The following is a 7609-nucleotide window of genomic DNA, read 5'->3' on the forward strand; positions in this document are numbered from 1 at the left end:
TCACTGTAACTTCAACCTGCTGGGCTCAAGTGATCCTTCTGCCTTGACCTCCTGAGTAGCTGGGACCACAGAGAATGCCAACACTCCCAGCAAATTTTAAACTTTTTTGTTTGTTTGTTTTATTTTGTAGAGATAGGGCTTTGCTATGTTGCTCAGGCTCATCTTAAACTCCTGGCCTCAAGCAATCCTCTTGCCTTGGTCTCCCAAAGTGCTGGAATTACAGGCATGAGCCACTATGCCTGCCCCCCAGGAAACTCTCTCCCTGGGGGCTCACCTTGATCTGTCTTGCTCCAGGTGGATGTCTTCTGCCCTCATTATGCAGGCTCTTGGACCATCCTCTCTGCACCCCTGGTCTCTATTGCCCATTCTGGGCTAGACCATGCCGTCCCTCTTCAATAATCTCTCCTACCAACATGGGAGGATGCTCATTGCCTGCCCTTAGACCTGCTCAGAATTCAGAGGGAAGAGTCCTTACCACCTGCAGTCCTTACCACCTGCACTTCTTGCTTTCTCCTAAGAGCGCAGAGCCAAGAAGGACCTTCAGCCCACCTCAGCACCTGTCTGGCTGAAGGCCTGTCCCAGGCTCCATTGTATAGGAAATCCTGCACGGGTCTTCTGTGGCCCCTCAAAGGCACCTCTGTGTTCTGCCATGTAGCAAGTGTTGTTGGGGACCCAGTTGAAGGAGGAAGTTCTGGGCTGAACACAAGGGAAGCAATTCCTCAGCAGCACAGGGGTGAGCCCTGTAGCCTTCCCTGGGTCATGCTGCTATTAAAGTGCCCTGAGCTGGGCGGTGCAGTGGTCTCAAATCACACAGGCTCTGCATGCCATTAGGCAACCCAGAAGGGAGATCAACCGAACGTGTTAATCAAATGAAATGCAGGCACGGGGTGAAGAAATATGGCCACTGTGCTTAGCATAGGCATTTGACATTTTTTCATTAAGACCTTATTATTCCAAACCAAATTTAAATGAAAAGAAAACTGAAAAATTACCAATTTCCTGCTATCAGCCTCTGTGTTGTTCAAATAGAACAACAGAATCAAAATTAAAACTTGGGTTTTGTAACCTGAGAAGCAGTCAGGTGCAAATATTAGCTGCTATGAATTTGCTGTGTGACCCTGAGCAAGATACTGCTTTAGACTCCTTGGGGACAAAATAGGGTGATGTCAACTGCCTTATGGGGTGTGGCAAATGAAACAAAGTGAGGAAGGGTGATTTCTACATGGTATCACTTGATCATTTGTTTGATCAAATTTTGTTTTATTATTATTATTATTTGTAGACTTCTTTGAATCACTCAGTATTGGAGGCTCAGATGCTACCCAGGCATGAGGGGCCACTTCTTGCTGCCTTTAATTCATAAGGTGACCCAATTTTGAAGAACTGACAAGTGGTGTCCTGCACAGGGAGCTCAAAGAAAGGCAAAGGATGTTTCTACACTTGAGACTCAAAATTTCTACCCCTTCTACATCCAAGGCTAAATTGAGGGGCCTCAAATTTGTTCCTGGGTTTGGAATTAAAGAAACAATAGGCAGGTTTGCCTTCAAAAGCCAACCCTGGCTTCCGCAGCCTCCTCACTCCATCCAGAGCCATTGCTTTGAATTATACATGAGGCGCTCGCGGGAGCTGCGATGCTTTTTCAAATATTTCTCTAATTGATGAGCGGGCCTTTGATAAATTGCTGTAGAACCAGAAGCATCTGATCACAAGGAATTCTGTCTTGTTCCTCTTTGACAGATGTTTATTTGACTTAAAGGGGATACAAGGTTTGAAGAACTATTTCTCCCTCTTGGAACTTTCATTGTTAAGAGGTTTTGTTTTCTAAGCTGAGTAAGGAGAACTCTCTGAGGTCTGAGGTCTGAAGTCTGGTGCCTGCTATCACTTGGAGGATGGGTTTGGGGACAGAGAGATGAAGTACAAGGTCTGTCCAGCCTGAGCTCTTGCCTGACCACTATGTCCTCCTCACAGCTACCTAAGGGCGCTTTCTAACTTTCAGCTTCATGGGAAGAGATGAGAAACCAGGATATATAGTCACCAAAGAGCCAGAACATCAGATGGACACCAGCTACAGGCCAGCACTAGGACCTGCTGGGCCAAGCACTGACCTTTACTTGCCAGATAATGGTGGGGTCCCAGGGCCTGGAGGGAGGCCACCTGAGAGTGAAATGTGTGGGAACGATGGGCTGTGACACAGAGAGCCTTGAACAGTGGCTTTTTGTTAATTGGTATGGAAATATTTAAATATCCTCAAAACAAATGTGCCTATGCTGGTATAGTTCTTAATGAACTTCTCCCTAGCTCTCCCTCTTAAAAGAGTACATCCAAATCTCAGCATGGTGTTGAACATTGCTCTGTGCCTCCCCCCAGTGTGTCTCTCCCACCTCATCTTCCATTCCTCCCCACCCTGTGTCCTGAGTCCTAGCCACCTTGGCCTCTCATTCATTACCTGTGAAGCACATGCTCCTTCCATGAAGCCTGGCCTGACCCCACTCTAAATTTAGCCTCTGCCTCCAGCACTTTGATACCACTTCCTTCATATTGTCATAACATTGTCACAAATGTCTGATCTAGCATTTGATGTATTGCATTGTGATTTTTCTAACCTGCATTAGATATTAACCTGTGTAGGAAATTAGTCTAATAAATGAGATTTATTGGGCTCTTGTTCCCACTTATTATTGAAGGACCACCAGGGCACCCATCACACAAACGTTTCTGGTTATTTCTGGAGTCATTAGAATGAAATTCATGTGTGTTCACCAAAAACCTTATTGGAGAGGAACCTCCCTTCTGTGCTGAGGGACTCCTGCTCTCTTCTCTATGCCTGACTTTTCTTCTGAGTGTGTGAGAAGGAAATGGGCATTCAGGGACTCTCCCCTACTTCCCTTTCTTCTTGCTGCTTTGACATCTGACAAACACAGTGAGTACATCTTCTCCCCATGACACCTGCACTGGCTGGCTTATGTGAGGGGCTTAAGTTTTTCAGTACTACTATGATTAGGCAGGTAAATATAATTCAGGCAATATGGGAAAGGCTCCTGTTTAGATCTGAACTGTGTCCTCCAAGATGGCCTTATCAAGATTGAAGGCTACTGCCTGATTCCACCCTGGGTAGAGAGAAATGTGAGGGAGCATTATATTTAAGACTCCTCAAAACCCAAAAGTCAAAGAGCCCATAGTCATGAAAAGGATAAGAAGGCAATATTACTAATGATTCTATGCATGTAAATTTAAAAACTTAAATAAAGAGAACCAATTACTTGAAAGCAATAAATTACTAAAACTCACCTATGAAGAAATGAATAATAGCTCTGTATTTACTGAAGAAATATTAATAGAATGTGTACTTCAAAAACCTCCCATAAAAGGAAAGTTCATGTGAAGATGGCTGCAAAGAAGAAATAACACCAATTTATATGATAACGCTCAGAAAATACAAGAAAAGGGAACATGTCACAAGTCATTGTATAAGGCAAAAATTGCCTTTAAATTAAAGCCACACAAAAATAGTACAAGAAGAGAAAACTATAGGCCAATATCCCTCATAACACACAAACATACTCTACAAGATATATACGAATCAACTCTAACAATCTACAAAAAGGGTAATATACTATATCAAAATGTGGTTTATCTCAGGAATGCAAGGCTGGTTTGATATTTGAAAACCTATCAATACAACCTATCATACTATGTTAACAAATGAGAAAATAAAAGCCACAAGAGCATGTCAATTGATGGTAGAAAAATAATTCAACATACATTCATGATATTTTCACCAAACTATAAATAGAACTTTCTTAACTTGATTAAGGGTGTCTGCAAAAACCCCACAGCTAACAACAAACTTAATAGTGAAAAATTGAATGTTTTTTTCCAAAGATGGAAAGCAAGGCAGAGTTTTCTACTCTCACTGGTGCTATTCAGCATCATACTGGAAGTCCTAGTGCAATGAGGCATGAAAAAGAAATAAAAGGTATTCAATTATAAAGGAAAAAATAAAATCTATATCTATACTATCCCTATATTCAGACAACAAATAGGATGATCTTTTCAATATGACCATGGAACATCCCAAAGAATCTACATTAAAAACTCCTAGACCTAATAACTAAGTTTATCAAAAACACTTAGACATAAATGTAAGAAAGTGTGAATAGGACCTATATAAAGAAAACCACAAGACACTAACAAAAGAAATAATAGCTAAACAAATAGAGCGACAAACTGTGTTCCTGAATGGGAAGACTTAACATAGTTAAGAGGTCACTTGTCCTTAAATTGTTCTATAAATTTAGTGTATTTGCGATCAATGTCCCAGAAGAATGTCTTAACAAATATAGACAAGCTGATTCTAAATTCTTTTTGTTGTTGTTGTTGTTTGTTTTTGGCCGGGGCTGGGTTTGAACCCACCACCACCAGCATATGGGACCGGCACCCTACCCTTTTGAGCCACAGGCACTGCCCTGATTCTAAATTTTATGGGAAGAGGAAACAGAACTAGAGTAGCCACAAGAATTTTAGATTAAAAAAAGAATAAATTTGGAGAACTCACACTACCCTATTTTAAGACTTAGAAACAACAAAAATCAAGACCAAGGGGTATTGGTGAAGGGACAGACACATAGATGAGTGAAACAGAGTAAATAACCTGGAAATAGACACAGATGTGGCCAAGAGGGTTTTTGACAAATTCAATGGAAATAGAATTATCTTTTTAAAAAATAACAATGTGGAACAATTGGACACCCATTACAAAAACAAAACAAACACACAGACAAAAACCTCACACCTTCTACAGAATGGATCATAAATGTAAAATGACAAAAATAAAACATAAGAGAAAATCTTCACAACCTTGATTTAGGCAATGAGTTCTTAGATATTATCCCAAAAGCATAATGGATAAAAGAAAAAAATTGATAAGTTGGACTTCATCAAAATTAAGAAGTTTTTCCTTTTGAAAAACATGTCAATAGAATAAAAGACAAACTGTGGACTAGGAGAAAATGTTTGTAATTCACATATCCAACAAAGGACTTGTGTCCAGAATATATCAACAAGTCTTAAAACTAACAAGGGAACAGCAAACAGCAAAATACAGTAAAGACTCCATAGTTGACAACCTCCCTACATTGACCACAGCCTTAAAGTTGACCTAATTTTTATAGCCTGGACAAGCACCACATGTACATATCAGTACAGGAGCCCTAGTCCATCATGTTGATCACCATATGTTGACCAGTTTGTCATAGTCTCTTGGGTGGTTGACTTCAGTGAGTATGTGAAGCAACCGGAGTGCTCTTATCACCGGAGATAATGCAAAAAGGAACAGCCACCCTGGCAAACAGTTTGGCAGTTTCATATAGCATTAAATATACATGGACCATATGATCCATCAGTCCCACTCCTAGATATTCACTCAAGAGAAATGAAGATTTGTGATTACACAAATAGCAGCTCTGTTTATAATCACCCAAATTGAAAACAATCTAAATGCCCCTCGGTAGGTGAATGAATAAACAGACTGTGGGGCATTCAAATGCTAGAATACTATCCAGCAGTGAAAAAGAAGGCTCTGCTGATGCATATTCCAGTGTGAGAGAATCTCAAAAGCCCGATGCTGAGTGGAAAAACCACCTCGTAAGGTTACTTACATATCGTCGAGTTCCACTTATATGACGTTCTGGAAATGGGAAACTGTAAGGATGGAGAACCAATCTGTGGTTTCGTGGGATTACAGCTTGGGGGAGAGTTGACTTGGGAGGGATATGGTGGAGAGTGTGATGAAATTGCTCTGTATCTTGGCTGTGGTGGTTCCATAAGTCTATACTCACATAATTGCAGGCATGTGCCACTTGACATTGGGAATATGTTCTGAGGAATGCACTTCGGCAACTTCATCAGCATTTGCACACTGTAGAGTGTACTTGAACCTGGATGGTGTAGCCTATTGCTCCTAGGCTACCACCTGTGAAACATGTTACTTCACTGAGTACTGTAGGCAATTGTAATGCAACAAGAGTATTTGTGTATCTATGCATATCTAACTTTGAAAAGGTACAGTATAAAAGATTAAAAAATGATATGCCTGTATAGGGCACCGACCATGAATGGAGCTTGCAGGACAAGAAGCTGCCCCGGGTGAGTCAATGCGTGAGTGTTGGGTGAAGGACATTAGTGTGCACTGCTGTAGACTTTACAACACTGTACACTTAGACTACACGAAATTCATTTTAAAAGTTTTTTCTTCAATAATAAATTAACCTTAACTTACTGTCACTTTTTTACTTCATACGCTTTTCATTTTTTTAAATTTTCTGACCCTTTATTAATAACCCTTAGTTCAAAACAAACACATTGTACAATGATACAATAATATTTTTTCCTGTCCAGGTAGGATGGCTCATTCCTGTAATCCTAGCACTCTGGGAGGCCCAGGCAGGAAGATGGCTTGATCTTAGGAGTTTGAAACCAGCCTGAGCAAGAGCCAGACCCTGTCTCTACTAAAAAGAGAAAAATTAGCCAGGTGTTGTGGTGGGTGCCTATAGTCCCAGCTATTTGGGAGGCTGAGGCAACAGGAGTTTGCTGTGAGCTGTGATGGCACCACAGCACTCTACCCAGGGTGACAGAGTGAGGCTCTATCTCAAAAAGAAAAAATAAGTGTTTTTTTCTTTCTATCCTTACAAGATTTTTGAAAAGTTTAACATCTGTTATTTTTTTCTTTACGTCTTAGTAAACAAGGACATAAACATCTACATTAGCCTGGGCTTACACGGGGTCGGGTTCATCAACATCATTGTCTTCCACTCCATGTCTTGTCCCACTGGAAGGTCCTGAGGGGCAGTAACACATGGAGCTGTCATCTCCTGTCATGATGACAGCTCCTTCTCAAACACCTTTTGAAGGACCCACCTGAGGCTGTTACACAGTTAACTTATTTTTTATAAGTAGAAGGGGTACATGCTAAAACGATGCTAAAAAGTATAGCAGAGTAAATACATAAACAGAAATAGTCATTTATTATCACTGTCAAGTATCCTGTACTGCACGTAATTGCGGGTGCTAGACTTTTATACAATGGGCCCCACAGCAGGTTTGCTTAAACAGCATCACCAAAAACACAAGAATAACATGGGGTGCTACAACATTACAACGGCTATAGTGTCGCTAAGCAGGAGGAAGGTCTCAGCTCCATTATAACCTTACGAGACCACTGTTGTGTATGTGGCGTGTTCTTGACCGAAACACTGTTATGCAGCATATGACTGTGTACACGTGCAAAGGCAGGAGCTCACACACATGCAGACCCGGGAGTCCCCTCCACCAGCCTGGGGTGCCCGTGCTAGCTCTGTCTTTGTCCAGCCTTTCCCATCAGGTCTTCTAAGGGCTCCTTGTTCCAGAAGCTCCACAAAAGACCTCTGGGCATAGCCACCCTTCACAGGGACCACCTATCAATGCTGTCAGGGAGACAGTCTTCCCGTGCTCCCTCAGAATCAGGCACCACCTCCTGAAGCTGCCCTGGTGCTGCCACCACCATAGCTGAGCATCCAGCCGCTAGGTGGGGGCACTTTGGGCTATGACCCTTCCCAGTGCTGTGCACCAAAGC

This window comes from Otolemur garnettii, unplaced genomic scaffold (genome assembly GCF_000181295.1).
Source record: "Otolemur garnettii isolate 467f Iridium unplaced genomic scaffold, OtoGar3 scaffold00008, whole genome shotgun sequence".
NCBI classification, from domain to species: Eukaryota; Metazoa; Chordata; class Mammalia; order Primates; family Galagidae; genus Otolemur; species Otolemur garnettii.